Raw genomic sequence first — 21,566 nt, 5'->3', positions numbered from 1 at the left:
AACTAAATCAAACTGAAATGCAACAGGACGTCACTGCAAATCCTCCAAGGAGAGTAAAAGAAACTAATACTTCATCAAGTACCACAAACAAAAAAGAATCAATTAGAGAAAGTAAACCAGGTACTTCTTTAAAGAAGGAAGACAAACTCCAAAAAAAGCAGTTAGATACAGAACTACCTGGACCATTTAAATTCTCAAATATAGTTGGTGTAAGTTGCTATGCAAATGTAGCAATGAATATTCTATTTCAATTACCACCAATTGTTGACAAAATGTACTCACACAGTACAGACCCATTGTGTTTGCAAATGTTAGTACTTCACAGAAATGCAGCAAACAATCCTGACAACACATATAGTGTTTTTGGAATAAGACGACAATTGGACTACTGTGCTGGAATGGTGAAATTCACTGTAAACTCACAGGAAGATCCACAAGAATTTCTGATGTACTTACTACAAGTACTGCAAAACTAAAACATACCTATAAATGAAATCTTTCAGATTTCATACATGTGGAAACATACATGCACTCTCTGCAACAATGTGACACAAGAAGAAATCCCCAATGAACGCTTCATATATATATCAATACCAAATTGTGAATCCATTCCATTTCAGCAACTTGTACAAAATGCAAACCATGGTAGATTATGCTCTACCTGCAATTCAGATAATCGCTCCACGTTAGTAATACAAACACATAGTAAATACGTAATACTAATGCTTCTACGTTACAATGCAGATGGTACCGAAAACAACTGCAAGCTGACTGGATTCACACATGGTCAAATATCACTTGGCAAGAAAACCTTCACAACAATAGGTATAATCTACCACGCAGGAGCCACAACCAATTCAGGGCACTACACTGCATACATAAAAAAGAAATGTGGATGGTTTGAATGTAATGATAGTACCATTACTCTAAAGCAGAGATTACCAGCAAATCTTACAAACGCTTATTTGATGTTCTTAAAACCAAAATTTGATAAATAAACTGTATTTAAACCTTTAAGTAAATATGTGTTACAAAAATATAAACTGTTAGAATACTCCAAAAGCTATCTAACTGCTCAAAGATTCTACAACAACTAATCAGATAAATGAATACCACTAAATTAGACCAAAAAATACACAGTTAGAATACGCCAATTGGTATCTAACTGTCCCAAAATTATAAATGTGTGTTAAAATAATATAAACTGTTAGAATACTCCAAAAGCTATCTAACAGCTCAAAGATTCTACAACAACTAATCAGATAAATGAATACCACTAAATTAGACCAAAAAATACACAGTTAGAATACGCCAATTGGTATCTAACTGCTCCAAAATTTTATAATATCAAAACAGATGAAGAATCTGTTACTGTTCCAAAAAAAATACAACAAAGCAAAGTATAAAGCATTAGCCAGAAACAACAAGTGAACACTGAAAACAAACAAACAAATAAACTGTAGCATAACAGAAAAAGGGTTTTTTTTAAATCCAACATGGATTTTTTTTTCTCCCACAGACCCAATGATTTTAGCAACAAATACAGAAAATGAGCAAATTGCACGGTACTCTGATTTGTACTCTACTAAATATGAGGGTCGAAAAAAAATAAAAGTATATTGCTTATACAATGTAATAAGTCATTACAAAATACTAATACTAACATGCTATTTTCTTTTATCACAGAAATGAAGAAGAAAAACATGGACTCCCATTACTAGACCAAACAGTAAGTATACAATAATAAGGACAACCATAACAGCACATCAGATCCATAGTATCTAATACCTTTGTTCCTTATACATTTGTTTTTCACCCAAAGTTATAAACAAATATGAATGTGATATGCTGCGGTGGTTGTGGCCAGGGCATAGAGTCTTGGGTGCATGGCCAAATGGCCATGCACCCAAGACTCTATGCCCTGGCCACAACCACCGCAGCATATCACATCCATAGAGTCAAACATTTCAACTATGATCTATGGAAAACTTTTAATGTCCGCGAACAATGTGAGTGTTCTTAGAACACTTTGAACTTGCCAGCGAACAATACGGACACCGTTTTCAGGACACCCCCTACGAACATTTCAGAAGAACGCGATAGTTCTTAGAACACTTTCAACTTAACAACGAACAATACGGACAGCGTCCTAAGGACACCCCCTACGAACATTCCAGGACACCGGGAGTGTTCTCAAAAACGTCTTCAGAACACCCCCATCTTGTTTATTTGCGGACATTTCAGGACACCGTGAGTGTTCTTAGGACACATTCAACTTGACAGAGAACAATACGGACAGCGTCCTCAGGACACCCCCTACAAACACTCCCCAGACACTTTGAGTGTTCTCAAAAACGTCTTCAGAACACCCCCATCTTGTTTATTTGCAAACATTTCAGGACACTGCGAGTGTTCTTAGGACACATTCAACTTGACAAAGAACAATACGGACAGCGTCCTCAGGACACCACCTACGAACACTCCCCGGACACCGCGAGTGTTCTTAAAACAGTTTCACTTTGCCTGCGAACAAAACTGACACATATTCACTCCTTAGAACACCCCCTAGTCAGTTTATTTAGAAAATTTCAGAACACCTGTGATGTCCGCAAACAAATCGAACACAAAAAGAACGTCTAACACATTAAAAACACAACTTTCATCCTATCTCACACACTCCCACCCTCCCCAAACACTCCTACACACCAACACACTCTACAAAATACACATTTTGAACAAAGTTTCACCGCGCTGTCCGGGGACGTCCGCGAATCCAATATGGCGGGCGCTACCGAAAAATCTGACGTGCTTCACGCTCCACGCCGTCCAATCAGCGAACACTTTGCATGTCCGTGAACATCACGCAAGACGATTGGCCAATCAGGACACTTTCCGCAGAGCGAACAGGGAAGTGTATCCGCAAACCGAACACAGATATCACTAATTTGTTTTGACCTACTTTTTGGTCATTTTAAAAAAAAACTACTGGATGAATTTTCACCAAATTTGCAAAAGCACGCTTTCGGGACCAAGCCGCTGCTCCTGGTCCAAATTTGGTGGAAATCCGTCCAGCGGTTTGGGCTGTAGACGCGAGCAAAAATTTGTTCCCATTCACTCTATGGAGAGTGAGTTTAATGTATACAAATATGAGCATATAGAGGGAAGGTAGAGTAATAAAAATAAAACTATGACAAAGTGCTGATAACCATAGTGATTATCTTCATGCACAGAAAGGATTGCTCTCTTTCAAGCCTGTATCTTCCGCTATGTACATGTTTCATATATGATGTGACAGGACCCCAAGTCTACAAATATAGTACCTTTTCAATTTTTACTTCCTGACTGTTACTGTAGAAAACTATGTGGCTTCGATATGTCAGTAAAGGATAAAAAGGGAGAACCAGCCATGTGATGTCATCAGTTATGTCATCAATGACATTTGTGATGTCATCTTTGATGTCCTGGGTGTTAGTGTTAGCAGTGCACGGTGGCGCGAGTTATGGTTGCTTATGTTACCATAACTGGCGAATTTCAAGGGTTTTTCGGTTTTACTTGGAAACATAACGTCCCTTTAACAAAGTTTTTTCACTGAATTTCATAGGTTTTTAGTTGCACAACTTAACCATAATATCCCTGACATGTAACATAGAACATATGAACCCCCTCGTAGTGATTTTCATGTCCGCGGACTACCGCCATGTCCGCTGGCACAACGAAAATCTGAGCGTGGTGAATGTAAATTCAAATAGTGTGCCCCATTTCCCCTTTGAAGTTGGCTCTCAAAAGAGACGTTTTTTTTTTTTACAGATGCTTGACAGACACCTGTTATTTTATATTTTTTTTCGTTTTTTTTTCTTACTTTACTCCTAAAATCTTCACATAACCTTCTCCAAAGCAACCCTTACATTCCAAAATAAAAATGCATTTCCGGTAAAAGTTAAACAAATGCCATCTTCTTTAAAATTAACAGCATTACTGGCATCAATATTCTCATTGTTACAGAAGAACATACCAGCTCTAAGCATGAATGCACACATGCCTCGGTTGATGACACACCTAGCAATGTTTTGCTGAGGACAAACAACTGAACTATTGTCCCATATTGCCCTAGGTAGTAATCCAGAAAAAATTACTTTCGCATTTGGAAGGATCTTCACTACGGCTTGAACCAAGCGTTCCAAATCAGCCAACAAAGTAGGGGCACTGACTTTGCCCAAATGGGAAGCACCATAGAGCAAAACTACCACATGCGGACTGTTCATCGTGGCCATATCTTCACAAACTTGTACAATTCCCTGTACATTGCAATCAGGCACAGTGCTCCACACCACCTCCACTCCTTTGACATCAAAGTTCTTTGCAACATGCCTGCATTCAGCGCACTGCTGTAAACCATGCACAACACCCTGACTTTCTCCACTTCTGCCATCTTCACCACACACAGTCTCTTTCAACACGAATCCACAACCTCGACATCTGATTGGCTGATCCGTACAGTCTTCTTTCCATGTTGGATTTCCTGGAAAAACCCGGATTTACCACGCCCTGTCCACGAACAGCCTCGGTCTCCGCGGACGGCGTCCACTTTACTCTCTGTACCATTCCCTCATTGCATACAGCTAAGCAATCACACAATATGAATAACGTCCTCAGAACACCCCCATTTTGTGAATTTTCGAACATTTCGGGACAATTATCATTTCATTATTCTAAATATTAACATTACAAATATTATACTTTTATCTTGTACTCTGCACACAATCTATCTTTCTCCATTAGTAGCTCAGTATACTACACAGAATCCCATAATACAATGCTATTTATTGATATAAATGCATTGTTCAAAGCACTAATAACGGTATGATATTCATTGCAATATCCTTGACACTTTTTTCGGAACATTATAATAAAAATCCCTAGTACACAAATTCCATGAAAAGTACATACACATGTGATGTCATCAGTGATTTCATCAATGACATTTGCGATGTCATCTTTGATGTCCTGGGTGTTAGTCTTAACAGTGCATGGTGTTGGCGCGAGTTATTTTTCATAGCTTACCATAACTTGCTATTTTCAGGGGTCTTTCGGCTGTACTTAGAACCATAACGTCCTTTAAACAAACTTTTTTTAATATCACGCAAACAATATACAAACATGGCGTGCAAAAACCAACTTCTACAGATGGCTTTACACAGAATGTTGCAAAGTAAGAACTTACGGTCGTTCACAGTGAAGGTCAGCTGCTTCCATTTTTTTCTCGGGCCCCGGAGAGGATCACGAAGCAGACTATAAGGTTGTATTGTGTTTTGACCTTGACAGACAGAGATTGTGATGAAAGACTTCTCTTGAAGGAGTGTTGCTAAAACGTAAGAGAAGATAAAGATGAAATTTCTGAAACGAAACCACTTTTATATATTATATCACTCTGTGAAAGATCGTTGGCACACGCAGAGTCGTATTTTGGGACTGCACCACTCGTAGACAATGGAAATTGCAATTGTACTGTAAGTAACCCTTTAGATTACTTTATACCAAATATAATTACAATAGCGTAGCATTAAAGACCGCTGAAGTTGAACTTGTTCGTTGAAAGTGGCATAATGTTTTCTACCGTGCACTATCACCGCCGAATTGATCCCCTGTCGTTTAGGGGGCTCTGAAAAAGGCAGACGACACAGAGTGGGTTAATATAAATAATTTAACCGGTCTATAGGCGATCAAACGCTCTACTCGCTGTGCCACTTCACTGTAGCCTGTCAAGTGGCACAGCGAGTACAGCGCTCGTTATGACATCCGTGCACAGCTTGCTAACGCAAGTTCGAATCCCGGCAAGGCGAAACTCAGCCTTTCATCCTTCCGTGGTCGATAAATGAGCACCACACACTGTGGTTAATAATAAGCACCGCTTACATACCTCACAGTTCTTAGCGCTATATGAATGGGAAAATATTATTATTTTATTATTAACATACTCTGTTGCACTATCTCCGATAGCAAATATTTTCACGCCCTAATAAATAAAATGATCGGCTGGTGAGACTAATTTATGTTTTTTAAAACAGGTACGTGGCCCTGTTTTGTCTATGTCACAATTTACAGACTCCAGCGGATGGGGTCTTCAACTGCCAGGTGCAAGTCCAAATATGCAACTTCATGACCCTCACCATTTTATGGGACAATCGCCAAGGACCAATATGCCCTTACGCAGTACTAGCGGCTACAAACAACATACCAACCAATACGGTGGTCTAATGGCTCGTTGTTGGAGCAACCTTCCGATTATCAGAGAGACCATTTACTGCTTTTATCATAAACCAACAGCCTTTCTACCGCAAAGGAACAATGCGTGGCTCCAAATAAACTTTTGCTGATCGACAGCAGAGACAATAGCAAATCGCTGAATATTCACTAAACATTTCATGTGAAATAAATGTACTTTACCAAATGTACAATCCTGCTCTTTACTTTTAAACCACAGTTTCATATTCCGAATTGTGGCGCACTGAGTTGTAACCTTATCTAACACTCTCTGTACCGCAAAGGAACATCGCGTGTCTCAATATGAACTTTTGCGGATCGACAACAAAGACAAATGCATATTGCTGAATATTCTCTAAACATTTGATGTCAAATAAATGTACTTTACAACATTTACAATCGTGCTCTTTGCTTTTAAATCACAGTTGCATATTCTGAATTGTGGCGCCCTGTGTTGTGACATAATGTGTGTTGTCTTCCGGGTTCTGTGTAAAGTCGCGTAGTACTGGAGACGACTGGGCGCGTTTCATTACGCACCCTGTAACGTCACGGAGAAAGGCGGGGAATATGAATGCTTTGATAATATCAGGCTTAGTGGCGGGAGATATGATTTAGTGTCGCAAAAGCAAGTCAGCCAGGTCAATAGCTCCAGTCATAGGATTATCACATAATGTCGACGCACACCAGTCGGATTTATCGTTTCTTTAGTGGACAAAAAGTCGGTTGACGCCCCTAGGAAATTGTACTATTAGCGAACAAAAGGAGTGCTCTTAAAAAACTTTCACCCTGATAACGAACAATACAAACAACGTTCTCAGAACACCCCCATTTTGTGTAATTGCAACCATTTCGGGACACTGCGAGTGTTGTTAGAACACATTCAACTAGACAGATTACAATACGGACAGCGTCCTGAGGACACCCCCAGTTTGTGTATTTACGAACAATTAAGTACACAGCGAGTGTTCATAGCTCATTTTTACCTTCCTTGCGAACAAAAATGACACATACTCCGTCCTCTAAACACCCCACCATTTAGTTTATTTACAAAATGTCAGAACAGCCGTGTTCTCCGCATGTCCGCGGACATGACGCAAGCCAATGGGCCAATCTGGGTGCTGTCCGCGGAGCGAACAGGGAAGTCCGTCCGCGAAGCAAACGCAGAAATCACTAATTTTTTTTGCCTTACATTTTGGTCATTTTTAAAAAAACTACTGGACAGATTTACACCAAATTTACAAAACACGCTTTTGGGACCAGGCCGCCGCTCCTGCCACAAATTTGGTGTAAATCCGTCCAGCGGTTCGGGCTGTAGCCGTGCGCAAAGTTTTTTCCCATTCAGTCTATGGGAAAAAAAAAAGTTTTGGGACCCCCCTATAACTTTTCCCCCCCTAGACGAATCCTCACCAAACTTTGCAAAAGAATTCAGAGTGACCCAACCACTTTTTTTGCAAAGTTTGGTGAGGATCCGTCCAGGGAGAGCGAAGTTATAAGCCACCCAAAAAGTGCTCTTCCTATGGAAACAGCAACTTAACCATAACTACATGGCAACTACTGTGGCCATGTAATATATATATATATATATATATTACTTTTAGCGTACCTAATACAGAAACTTTAGAAATATATAAGAAAAATGAAGTTTACTTCCTAGCTTCTGGTAAATTGTGTTCTTACTGTTGTGTAGGTCTGCTGTTGCTCCTAGCTATGCAGTTTCTGTGAGGTAATTATGTTGGAGGCATATCTTTTCTGTTTTGGTATATTCCATTTTAGTACATATGGTATTTAAATGAATGGTTGATGTGTTAAATATGTAGGTTCTACTTCGTATTTATTATTACATATAATGTGTTTTTATGCTGCTTTTTGAACTTGTGCAGTGTTTATATGACTTAATAGAACAATTTAAGATACCCCCTGAGTTTTTGGGTAGTGTTGTTGTCCGCTTCCGTCCACGGACATACACACAGTCCGCGGACATCAAAATAACTAGGTAGGGGTTCAGTATGTTCTATGTTACATGTATACAAAGTCAGGCCCTATGTCTAACTGAAGACATGAAGTTCACTTCACCTGTTTCCGTAACCGGTCTAGGGAAACCAAAGCAGCATTTGGTGTAGTATTTCCCTTTGTTTTTGTATTTGCGACGACAATATTTGCCACATTTGTGTCTTTTAAATTGTACAATGTTTGCATGAAGGTCACTATTTGTTGCTTCTGATCGAATTTCACAAGTGACATATTTTTCCATAACTGTAACACAGTGGCATCACTGTCTTGACCAAATTTAGGAGAATCTTTAATCCATAAAAGCATGTGGACATTTGGTTCTTGGTATTCTTTTCTCCAAAAGAAGTGTTGCCCTTCTCCGAGGGGAGGAACAGTTTTATTACAAATAAAGTGTAGCATAGCAATGAAGCGATGATGGAAATATCTTGAAACATTAACAGGATCTAGAGAGCAAAGTTCTCCAGGTGTTAGTATATCTATGTTTGTTTTGTTTTTGTTTGATATGCGTAGGAAATCATGTAAATCTTCCCACGCTTATTCTGCAGAACTTGTAACAAACCAAGTGGGTGAGACAAGGTGGGACAAGGTTTCTTATCATACAATGTACATCTCTGTGACAACAGAACCAGTACTCTTTAGTACCACGTTTGTTTTCTAATAGATTTGTAGTGCTAGATTGTAAAACCTCATCTTTTTCTTGCACTTTTTGTAGTAATTGCGTAGCTGACATATTTTGAAAGTGGGTTCCTGATTTTAATGTGTGTGCAACTGTGTAACATAGAGTTTCTATTTCACTTTCAAAGAGTAGGTGGATAATGTATTCCACATTTTGTCTGAATCTGGGATCTTCAGAATATACCCGTAACGAGCGGTATTCTGATGCTGTTATTTGAATAGGTCTAACACCGTACCTTCCTCCTTTGCCAGTCGGAAAGAGTAGAGGAAAAGCACGTGCTTCTACACTTTTTGCCCATACGCTGATTGTTGATCCTTCGTTTGTCGCATTTGGTACATTTCTATTACATCTTCTATGGTGTCATTAGAGTGTAATGGATGAATTGTATAATGGTCTAAAATATTGGATACTGTAGCAGGATCTAGAAGTTCAAATTGACCAGCTTCTGGTGACTCTTGAATTATTTCAGTTGTTTCCCTTAAGTTTTCTTCAATATTTATTTCTTTGTAGTATTCATTATTGTCTTTTAGATATTGCAAGACTTGTCTAACTTTATGTAAGTCTACTAGTTGTTGCTAATTTTTTTATCTTTTGTAGGTACACCTTTTACTAAGACAATTAAAGATTGCTCTATTGGACGTTGCACTCCCAGAGTGTGCACATTTTCTTTCAGATCTAATGGTAAATACATTACTTTGCCCCAAATGCCTTTCACCAATTCAGAGGGAGGTAATTTTGCTGTTTTTGGTTGAAGGCGTATTATTGCTTGAAATGGGTGCACTGTTTGAATTATGATGCGCTCATATAAATTGAGTTGTTGCAGGGGTTTTGGTAGTGGGAATAATTCCAAATTATTTGTGATAGCACATGAAGGAGTTAGTTTGTTGTCAAGTTTTGTAGTGCAGTAACTGCAAAGTATTAAGGGGTCAGTTATTTCGTATTTGTTTTCTGCTATAAGGTAGAGAGCTAATTCAAACTGTTTGGAATCTTCATTGTCTTCTATTTTGTATGTTACGTCTATAGTTTTTGTGTTACTTTTATAAAAAGTTCTGCGGCAACACACACACACATGGTTTGGTACTTCAGCGGATGTACTTTTGAATTTTATTATTTCTTTTTTGTATGTGTGTAGTAGAAGGTTGCCATGTGCAGAATTGTTGCTAGTCTGTTGTAAAGCTATAGAATTTTGTAAGTGGCTTTCACTTCCAAAATATTTTCTCTGGATATGGTCGATTTCTTTGAGTAGGTCTTTGGCTGTACCATGTAGGTGATTGTTATTTAAATTGCCTAGTGCTAAAGCAGGACTTTTAGCATAGTACAGTTTATAAACTAGATTTCTTATAGTTGAATGATGTGTTGATATCATTTTGATATGATGGAAGCTGCTTTTGCAAATAGGTCCTGAAATGCAGGCCACTGAATGTACTTGCAGTCCTGTGTATTTACACACTGGACAGATATCCATAGTTTGCAGCAGTTTCATTTTGATTTTGATTCTGCCTTTCACATATTGATTGAGGAACTGGCGTAAAGATTTGAAAGATTTTTTGGCAATGTTACACATTGACGTGCATGGCCATTTGTATACTAGACGTTCTGGTTCAGTAGAATGGAGAATTGATACTGAGTTTTCTGGGGATATTTTTGTAAGCAGTATTTCTTGTTGCATTATGGTATTATTAAGTTTTTCATAACCTCGTCCACTGCTATGTATGACAATTGTGTTTGTTTGATTTTGTTTGTATGCTTATTCATTAAAATATGGTTCTGTGCTTGTGGTGTGACTCCATTCACCTCCACAGATATTTAAGAAGTTATTTTTGTTGACATTCCGTTTATTGAGAACTCTTATTTGTAATTTAGTCCTTAGTTTTGTTAGTGGTTTCATTCTGTTTTTGAGGAGAATTACACTGTCTATCAAGATACATTTTCCACCGTAGTTTTTTAGCGACGTGCATTATTTGTCTCCTGTTTTTATAAGATTCTGAAGGACTTTGTGGTGGAACATTTTTGCTAATATACGTTTTTTTGGTATGGTTACTTCCTAATATATCAAGATTTATAGGAGCAGTTTTAGCAGTAGTGGTAGCTGCATTCGTGTTAATCATTTTCTGTTTTCTTTTACATTTTGATAGAGGAGGCAACGTTTCTGCACTCGAAGATTGTTTTGTTTTGCTAAATGACTGTATTAGCTGTTTTGTTTGAGCTTTTTGTACAAACTCTGCTGGAGATGGATGCTTATTTTGGACATTTTTATTTTCATTTGCTCTATTTCTGTGTTGCTTTCTACGGACTTGCTTTCTGGTAGGCATTCTGTGGGGTCTGTTGAAACAAAAAAAGAAGGTATGGTTGGGCTGTTGTGCAATGTATGTGCGCTGTATCCGTGAGTGTGTGAGTATGATGGTAAAGATGTATGTGGTGGTGTGTGATTGTGCTTTGGGCAGCTCAAATTAGTTGGGAAGGCTATTCTTCTATTTGTGTATTACTATACTGCGGCTCAGATGACAATAGAAAGAGAGCTAGTGGTGAGGATAAGCACTAATAGTAAATCAAATGGTATAAAAATTAAAACAATTCTTTGTTTTGTAATACTAATATTCTAGGGGCTGAGTTATGTTATTTGTGCTCCGAAAAAAACGGGGATTAGTGTGCCATTCTGCATGCTAATCCCTGTTTAATAAATAGTGATTTGTAGAATGGTGCACAAATTACATGAATCACCCGCACAGTGTGTTTGAGTAACAGTAAGAATATTTGTATTTGTATTTGTATTTATTTAGTTTATATAGTGCTTTACACCAAAGTGCTGCACATTAAACAGTATGTAGAGCAATTAAACTGAAGGGGAGAAGGAGAGTAGTGCAGTAGAGGGAGAGAGAGGGAGGGGTGGGGAAGAGGAGGAGTAGGGAAACGGATAGGGTGTGAATGGGGGGAAGGAGGGAGGGGACGGAGATGATTAGGGAGATAAGGCAAAGGGGGAGGGGGCAAGAAGGGGGGAGGGGTTTCATGGTGGGGAATGGAGAAGGAGAGATGTGAGGAAAGTACAGAATGAGGAAAAGGTAGAAATAGAGCGGAGTGAGAGAGGTAAGGAGTTCCAGTGCAGGGGGGCTAGGAGATGGAAGGAGCGGAAACGGGATGTGGCACAAGGGGAAGGAGGAACAGTGAGAAGAAAGTGGTCAGCAGAGTGAAGGAAGTGGGAGGAGTGTAGAAAGAGAGGAGGGAGGAGAGGTAAGGGGGAGCAAGATCGTGAAGAGATTTAAAGACTAGGCAGAGAAACTAAGGTAGTATTGTACTTACTCTTTTTTGTGGAATGAGCAGGTTTCTTTGTAGTTGGTGTTTGTAGTTCAGATGTTGCTGTTTTCCAGGAGAGTGGTCTTCACTGCAATTTTAAAATAAAGAAGTTAATAATTGTGTGTGTTTATAGCAGTGATGTTAATTGAGAGGTTCATTTTTATGTCTTTGTAGTAGTATTCTTGTTTGATTTCCGAACATAGTGTATGCATGCAGTTTCATTTGACTATGTGCAGCCTTTATATTTTATTTATATTATGTTAGTTCAACATGCTTTGCAAATGCGTAGAATATTAAGTGCATGAAATTCATTTGGTTTTTTAAAGCTGTGTTATAGAATGTTAGAAGAAAGAAGACATAATGATATATTTATTTAGCAATTTTTATAAGGTAAATGGCAGAAACTGTATAGAAAAGCATTGAATAAATGTATTTGTGAAGGTGTGGGTAATAAAGTAGAAGGATGTGATTTACAGGTAATGGTGTTATTACAGCTGGGAGCATTTCAATGAAAGTGTCTATGTGTGTGAGTGTATGAAGATGCATGACATTTTACTGGCTGTGTTTAATTTTATGATATACTACTAAGTGTTTTTCTACAATTATATTGTTATTTCTTCCATCTTCTAATATTATATTTTTTTAGATAGGTGTGTGTGTAAAAAGAAATTAGATAGCAGACAGGTTTGGAAGTGACAGTTGATTATAGCAGATGGAAAAAATTACAATACGTTGATTTTATAGATTATACAGGTTAAGTGGCAGTTACTTTATAAGAGTTGTACATGTATTGTGCAGATAATATACATATCTGTAGTTTGTATTTCTGCATGTGGATATGCATGCAGCTGCAAGTAGAAATCTTGGAGACTTGTAGAGTACTTTTTGTAGTAGGTGCTTTCAAATGATATAAGACTTGTACTCAGAGCGATCAACAGTACATTTGAAGTGCGGAACTCTGATGATGGAGTTAGATGTAGAGGTCTTGGATGTGATTGGTGGATGGTTGTGTGACTGCTTAGCTGTATCCAATGAGGGAATTGCAGAGAGAGTGAAGTGGAAAGGGTAGAAGGGCTGTCCAAGAGTTATGCTGTCCCTGGACACCGCGGCTGTCTGTGGACAGGGCGTGCCACATTCGGGGTTTTCCAGCAAATCCAGCATGTCCAGCATGGAAAGGGGACTGTAGTGATCAGCCAATCAGATGTTGAGGTTGTGGATTTGTGTTCAAAGAGAGTGAGTGTAGTGAAAAGGGCAAAGGTGGAGAAAGTCAGGATGTTGGTGCTTGGAGGTATGTTTGTGCAGGGTTTACATCAGTATGCTCAATGCAGGCATGTGGCAAATAATTTTGATGTTACAGGAGTGCAGGTGGTGTGGAGCACTGTGCCTGATTGCAATGTATAGGGAATTGTACACGTTTGTGAAGATATGGGCAGGATGAACAGTCCCCATGTGGTAGTTTTGCATTATAGAGTTTTCCATTTGGGCTATGTCAGTGCCCCTACTTTGTTGGCAGATTTGGAACACTTGGTTCAAGCACTAATGAACATCCTTCCAAATTGCAAAGTAATGTTTTCTGGATTAGTACCTACGGCAATATGGGACAATAGTTCTGTTTTTTGTCCTCAACAAAACATTGCTAGGTGTGCAATCAACCGAGGCATGTGTGCTTTCATGCTTAGAGCTGGTATGTTCTTCTGTAATAATGAGAACATTGATTCCAGTAATGCGGTTAATTTTGAAGAAGATGGTATTTCCTTATCTTTTTTGGGAAATGCCATTCTGTTTTGGAATGTTAGGGTTGCTTTGGAGAAGGTTATGTGAATATTTTAGGAGTAAACTAAGGGGAAAAAACCCAAAAAATACTAAATAACAGGTGTTTGTCAAGCATCTGCAAAAAAAAAACGCCTCTTTTCAGAGCCAACCTCAAAGCTGAAATGGGGCACACTATTTAAATTTACATTCACCATGCTCAGATTATTCGATAACGCCTGCGGACATCACGTATTACATATAGGGATTTTGGGGTGGAGAGGCATGCAAATGAGAAAGAGCCGGGCAAGTGATTGGTCAGGAAAGTTTAGTGGGTGTGTTGTGTAAGGAGAGAGTTTTTCAGAAAGTCTTTTTCCTGAGAGAAGAACAGTTAGCTATGGCTGTGTGTTTCAGAAAACAGATTATCTGGATTTTGGGAGACTCATGGATACATTGGTTGGAGGTGCATGCAGAACGCTGTGGAGTAGCTGCAGATCTTGGATTCCCTTATGTGGAAGTGCACTGGCATGGAGTGCGTGGAATGAAGTGGTTGCACTTGGTACCTCTCTGTGCTACTTTGGAGACAGAGCTTCATCCAGAAATAATTATAATTAATTGTGGAGGGAACAGTTTAGGACATGTGTCAGGAATTTCTTTGCAATTTGCGATGAAAGAAGGACTTGGTAAGGTCATGGACATGTTTCCAAATTCCCATGCAATTTTTTCTTGTATTGCGCAGAGACAAATGTGGCTGCGTTCTTCTTCATTTGGTCCACAAATGGAGAAAGCAAGGCGGAATGTTAATAAGGCTGTTTGTGCCTTCCTAAGAAATGTTGGCATGTCCTCTTTTTACAATGAAAATATTATGTTTCGCAGAGATGGAGTTCATCTTACTTATGCAGGTAATCAGATTTTTCGGAGAAATATAAAAAATGCATTGCAACCTTTTGTGGAATTACAGCCATCGATTTTGCAGTAGGTGTTGACTATTTCAAGTTTTTGAAACACAAAAAAACACCACCAAAAGGCTCTTTTCAGAGCCACCATTTCCTCCCAGAGAAAAGTGCAATGGTTTTGATAGGGCAGCACACCAACATCTCAGATGTCCGCGAACTGTCCGTGGACTTCTAAAAATACACAGGGCTCGCTCCATTTATTTGTCACTTCTATTTTTAGACTGTGAAAGGTGTCTCTGAAAAGAGCCTTTTTTTTGGATTTTTGTTGTTTTATATTTTTTTGGTTATTTTATACACAACACACTAGGAGAGGAGGGGAAAGGAGGGTAAGGGGGGACACCAACCACGGGGATAAGAAAGGGCAGGTGGAGAGAGGAAGATGTAGGGTGGGCCTTACTTAGGGTGGTAGCAGGTCTTCTCATGCTCCGAGACCGCAATCTCAAAAGCACTTCATAGTCTTTCCCCCCTGCAGAGTACTGCGTCGCAGTACATACACAAAACTGTGACCCTCGAAAGGTAAGGGTCATCAGCATCGTGAATGGCCTGTGAGGCAGCTGGAGGGATGCGCTGTCCCACAGGAGTGTCTCTTGTGGTGAGAGGAGCAGAAACAGAGGATGTAGTAGAGGAACTCAACCAACTACATTGATCACAAGGTACAATCTTGCGAATGGCCCCACCGTGGAACGACCTTAGGTGTCGCTTCATAGATGTCGTACCAAAGCTGTACGAACCAGGCCTCCCACGACCCAGCACCATTTTGCACTGATTGCAGGTGACCCTGTTCGCACGTGCCTTTGGTACTTCACCATGAATGGTAAATAACCACCACACCCAAGACTCACAGCGATTGCTGGTAGTAGGGACTTCCACTAACTCATCCTCTTCATCCTCCTTTACATCCTCATGCCTGTTCCCCTCTTCAGGTCCTTGGGCAGGTGGTGGTGGTTGAATGGGGTGGTGCTGATTCAGATGTAGCACCAGGTGGAAGAACAGCAGCCATGGATGCCATCAGGTTTCAGCAAAGGCAGCAAAATCTGGAAGATTGCAATGCAAAGTAGACAGTGTTCTGTCAGATAGCCAGAAGCACAATGAGGATGAGCTCTGGGGTGTGGCCTTTTATAGGGGTGCGGGTGCACACTTCGCGGACACCCGTGCTGTCCGTGGACAGATCAAACACCCCAAAAAGGCTCAAAAATTCAAAACAGTATGTCGAAAGTCAGGGTCATTGTCTGGGTCATGTGCTATGGTGATTTTTTACTATGAAATACTGTGGATTGCCTTAAAAGGTACTTTTAAAATGTTCAGGGTCCCGGACAGTGTCTGCAATTCAGGATACATGCTCCGCGTGGGTGCGGTCACACAATGACATCACAAACACGTCCGCGAAGGGAACAGGTGTCCACAGGACACCAGCACTACGGGAACGGCTGTGCGCATGAACATGGCTGTTGTATGGACAGTGTAAGGGTCCTGAAACTAATTAAAAGTGCGACACAAGTGAGATGAACAGTTCCAGACAGGCGCGATGTTCATGGGACTTATGGGTGTGGTGCGCATGTGCGTAGATGTTCTATAGGCAGTAGGGACAGGAATAGTGTCCTTAGGACACCTCCATTTTGGTTAATTACGTACAACCCGGACCCCGCACATGTTCTTAGAACAGTTTCAAGTTGACTGCGGACATTATGGACAGATATAGTGTCCTCAGAACACTTCAATTTTGGTTACTTATAGACAACCCGGACACTGCGCATGTTCTTAGAACAGTTTCAACTTGACTGTGGACATTTTACAGACAGGCATAGTGTCCTTAGGACACCCCCATTTTGGTTAATTATGGACATTCCAGACACCGAGCGTGTTCTTAGAACAGTTTCAACTTGACTGCGGACAGTACGGACGGGTATAGTGTCCTTAGGACACCTCCATTTTGGTTTATTATGGACAACCCGGACACCGCAGATGTTCTTAGAACAGTTTCAACTTGACTGCAGACATTACGGATAGGCATAGTGTCCTTAGGACACCCCCACTTTGGTTAATTACGGACATCCCGGACACCAGTGCTGTCCGCGGACCTCTTAACTGCCTTTTTTTTAAAAATAAGACACAAAGGACTGAATTAAAACACATGTAATATTTTTATTTTTATTTTTTTATTATATACAGATATAAAATTCATGAAAGAGAGGGGGAAGCAGAAACTGACACAAACACAGGGGAATTAGGGGTTTGGAGAGAATGGATGGGAGGAGATGAAGGGATGGAAGACTCATCGTAACGTTTTTCTTGGTGGGGAAGGTTTGTGGATAGTTGACTGGGACATGGAGAGGGGGAACAGGTACATGTGGGACAATGATATTTATTTTTTTCTTTTATGTGGTCCTCCACAAAATGTTTCAAAAGATTGAAATTTTCCATTAGCATGTCCATTTTTTTTTCCATGCGGTGCAGAGTATGTTCTAATGTGCCTTTAGGTGTATTATTCTCAATGTTTGTATGGTCTGGGGAAAAAAATAAAAATGTTAAGTACACATAAAGTTATGATTATCAATTTGGTTATATAGAGAAGTGTCTACCATTAGTATCATTATCTTCAGTCATTTACTCATGTGGAAAATGTTCCTCAAGCCATTCCAAAGTACTGGCCATTTCTCTGTAAAATATATATATATATTACTTTTAGTGTACCTAATACAGAAACTTTAGAAATATATAAGAAAAATGAAGTTTACTTCCTAGCTTCTGGTAAATTGTGTTCTTACTGATGTGTAGGTCTGCTGCTGCTCCTAGCTATGCAGTTTCTGGGAGGTAATTATGTTGGAGGCACATCTTTTCTGTTTTGGTATATTCCATTTTAGTACATATGGTATTTAAATCAATGGTTGATGTGTTAAATATATAGGTTCTACTTCTTATTTATTATTACATATAATGTGTTTTTATGCTGCTTTTTGAACTTGTGCAGTGTTCATATGACTTAATAGAACAATTTAAGATACCCCCTGAGTTTTTGGGTAGTGTTGTTGTCTGCTTCCATCAACGGACATACGCACAGTCCGCGGACATCAAAATAACTAGGTAGGGGTTCGGTATGTTCTATGTTACATGTATACAAAGTCAGGGACGTTATGATTAAGTTGCACTACTAAAAACCTATGAAATTCAGTAAAATAACGTTGTGAAAGGGACGTTATGGTTCCAAGATAAACCAAAAAAAACCTGAAATTCGCCAGTTATGGTAAGCTAAGCAACCATAACTCGCGCCACCACCGTGCACTGCTAAGACTAATACCCAGGACTTCAAAGATGACATCACAAATGTCATTGATGACATCACTGATGACATCACATGTCTGGCTCTCTCTTTTTTCCTGTACTGATATATCTAGGTCAGTAACAGTCAGGAACTAAAAATTCAAAAAGTACTATATTTGTAGATTTATATTTCAAGTATGTTCTTGCAGTAATTCACCTAGGGTCCACTCACAGCATACGAAACATATACAAAGGGGAAAACACAGACTTGGTAGACAGCAACGCTTTCTATGTATGAAGATGATAAGTAAGGTTATTAACACTGCCTTATAGTGCTGTTGTTTTTTTATTACTGTACTTTCCCTGGATATGCTCATATTTGTACACATTGCACTTACACTACTTTCCTTAGGGCCTGGTAACAATATGTGATAGTTATACATAGGGAAGTAGTAGCTTTGAAGCAGAGCAATCATTTCTGTGCAAGAGGATAATCAGTTAGGTTACTTTACTTTCCCCGTATATGCTCATATTTATATGTGTCGTTGTCTGTTTGTGTTTTGTGTGCAGTAATGCAATAATGTAGTAAGTGGGTTTTATTAGGTACTTATTAAATGTTTCACAGTATGCAAAACTCTAATAAGAAAGCATTTATAATTTTAGTATTTAACATGGCAAGATTATAAATATTGCATCTCCATCTTGTCTGCTGCACACTATGCATATGTTACTACATGTGTACTTTAGTATATTGGAAAAAACGTCATCATACAATGCTATTTGGATTAATGCATTGCTTAATGCACTACGTACCTCATGATATTTATTCCAATGATCCTTGACACTCTTTTAATTAACATTACAATAAGAATCCCTTGTACAGACTTTTCATGAAAGGTAATTGCACATGTGATGTCATCAGTGATGTCATCAATGACATTTGTGATGTCCTGGGTGTTAGTCTTAGCAGTGCACGGTAGTGGCGCGAGTTATGGTTTCTTAGCATACCATAACTGGCGAATTTCAGGGTTTTTTCGGTTTTACTTGGAACCATAACGTCCCTTTAACAAAGGTTTTTTACTGAATTTCATAGGTTTTTAGTAGCGCAACTTAACCATAACGTCCCTTTAACAACTGAATAGTATTATAATTGAAGTGTCTAATGGTGGCGACTAAAGATGAAAATGTCCATTAGTTCCATGACCGCAACGTCTACTGAGGTCACACTACAAGAAGGGATAATGCTATAGAATCGTTATAAAATGGCAGAACGATTCAAATTGTCAAGATTTGTGAAACAGAAAACACTGTATTTTTGTTGGCCTGCTCACCTTTGTCAATATCAATATGTGTAAGATTGTTTTGTTGCTTTGCAGTACCAGTCAAACCTTCACTAGTGGTAATAGATTTGGGATAAGATTTGACATTGTTTTTCATATATAAATTGAATGCACATAAATATCAATAATAAAGAACTTTGTAATTCTCTCCATTTTCAGTTGTTTTTTTATCACTAGATATACCTATTATATTATATTTGAAATGACTGAAATATATTTGGCAGATTGTGGTCATCTAATTTAAGATAAATAATAGTGTATTAATAGTATATACAAACCAAACGTATTATAATGTTATCATTTTTAGTTTTAAAAATGTTAACTTTATAACTACTACAATTGAATGTAGGACAGATAGTCATTTAAATACTGCTGTACCAGCATAAATGTCCATGTTTAACTTTTTAAATCTAATAGAATATGTATTGTATTATCTTCTTAACTATTATGTCATGCATTAAGTACATGAAAAAGAAAACACAAACAATATGAGTGATGCCACCAGTGATTTCATGTATGGTGTAATTAGTGATGTCATCAGTGTGGTCGTATGCTGCACAACAGGGGATGCATAGCTAAGGTGGGATTTTTGCAATTGCGGCCACATTTCAGGGCTTCAGCGAAAACAATTTGCTTAAAGGGATGTTACAGTTAAGTTTCTCCAATAAAACCTGTTAAATTCAGTGAAAACACAGGGTGTTCTCTTGGCTGAAGAAAAACTCAAATCCAAAGTAGACGTTTTACATGTTTTATTAGAAGCAACCAACATTAAGGGATATGGTTTAACTGAGGGTGTGATGAAGTGACTTCTGGCCTGCAGGAATACAAAGGTGAGTAGAGTCTAGAGTGCCTACTGAGCCCTCACACCTCTACAAATCAAGAGCCAGCACATTCATACCAGTAAAACAGGCATTGTTAAGAGATATACCTCCTTCACTTTTTGTGTTAACAAGTGCTCAGAGTAGGTTATGCTCATAAGCGGGGTGTGAATGTTTTTCAGTAGTAACCTAAAAAGCGGGGAAAAAAAATCCAAAATAAAGTCCAATAAAGATTCTATAGTTATATTTATATACTTTAAACACAGCATGTACAACATTAACTTACTAGAACACCCTGAAAAGCACTACCCCTGTAGAAAGAACAGAGAATATGTAAAGAAAATAGATGAAGCACTCTGGGTAATGAGACAGTGAGGAAAGTTAATTAAAAACCACAATGTTCAAAAAGGATATGTTTGTGAAGTTGCAAAAAGGATTGAAATGATCTAGTGTCTAGGGCCCAAAGATTGACCAGCGGGGAAGATATGACTCAATAATACCTTTTTGCAGGTATTTTTATGGTTTGACTGTGTCAAACCTGGCTTCTTGGTGTGGATTGATGGTTCGACTGAGTTTGAGGATGCAGCGGTCGTAGTGATCCAGGGGCGAACATGTGTTCAGCATAGGGCAAACAGAAAGTAGCTGCTGTTGGAAACTTTACTCCAGAGGTGTGGATCAGGCGGTCACCAGGTTCGATTTGGCAGTCAAGGTCCTACAGGAGTTAGCTGGTAGCAGGAAAGTCAGTTAGATGCAGAGGCCCGATTTTCACTGTGTCCGGAAGACATTAGGTTCAATTGACTGGTGTGGCGATGAAGTCGCTGGCAGTTGAATGGCAGTTTGAGCCAGTGGCACTTCTTGATATTTCTTGTTTCGAGCGAGGCAATGATGCACATCAGCTGGCACGGTGCAGCAGAAAACTTTAAAAATGGGCAAATTACAATTTGAAACACACATGACATGCCAAAGGCAGCTCAGGAGTGCCATGCCAGTTTGAACAGTGTTGAACACACTCAAATAATGGCTTGAAGGGGTTCAACTGCAAAAACACAGGGATCCTGGCTGTACTTGCTTACATGTGCTGCAAGGCAAATCCAGTTTCTCAGGGACAAGATGGATCCTTGTTCTCATACTCCCAAAACTGGGAGAGGTTAGCACACATCTGCAGGGGTCGTCCAACATGGCCAGGTTCTGGGTACCAATGTGACTG

General features: G+C 39.1%; 1 long non-coding RNA gene across 1 annotated transcript in view; it reads right to left on the bottom strand.

Moving 5' to 3' along the window:
* The window catches only part of LOC138473776 (uncharacterized), a 42,798-nt gene that overhangs the window by 6,149 nt on the left and 15,083 nt on the right, over positions 1-21,566 (bottom strand). The window contains exon 3 of the long non-coding RNA XR_011268909.1: positions 5,222-5,362. This is a non-coding gene — a long non-coding RNA (uncharacterized lncRNA). The remainder of the gene's footprint in view (positions 1-5,221; positions 5,363-21,566) is intronic.

Source organism: Ambystoma mexicanum, chromosome 8, assembly GCF_040938575.1.
Source record: "Ambystoma mexicanum isolate Mex_15411 chromosome 8, UKY_AmexF1_1, whole genome shotgun sequence".
In the NCBI taxonomy this organism is placed as follows: domain Eukaryota; kingdom Metazoa; phylum Chordata; class Amphibia; order Caudata; family Ambystomatidae; genus Ambystoma; species Ambystoma mexicanum.
This window is presented reverse-complemented; position numbering and strand designations above follow the sequence as displayed.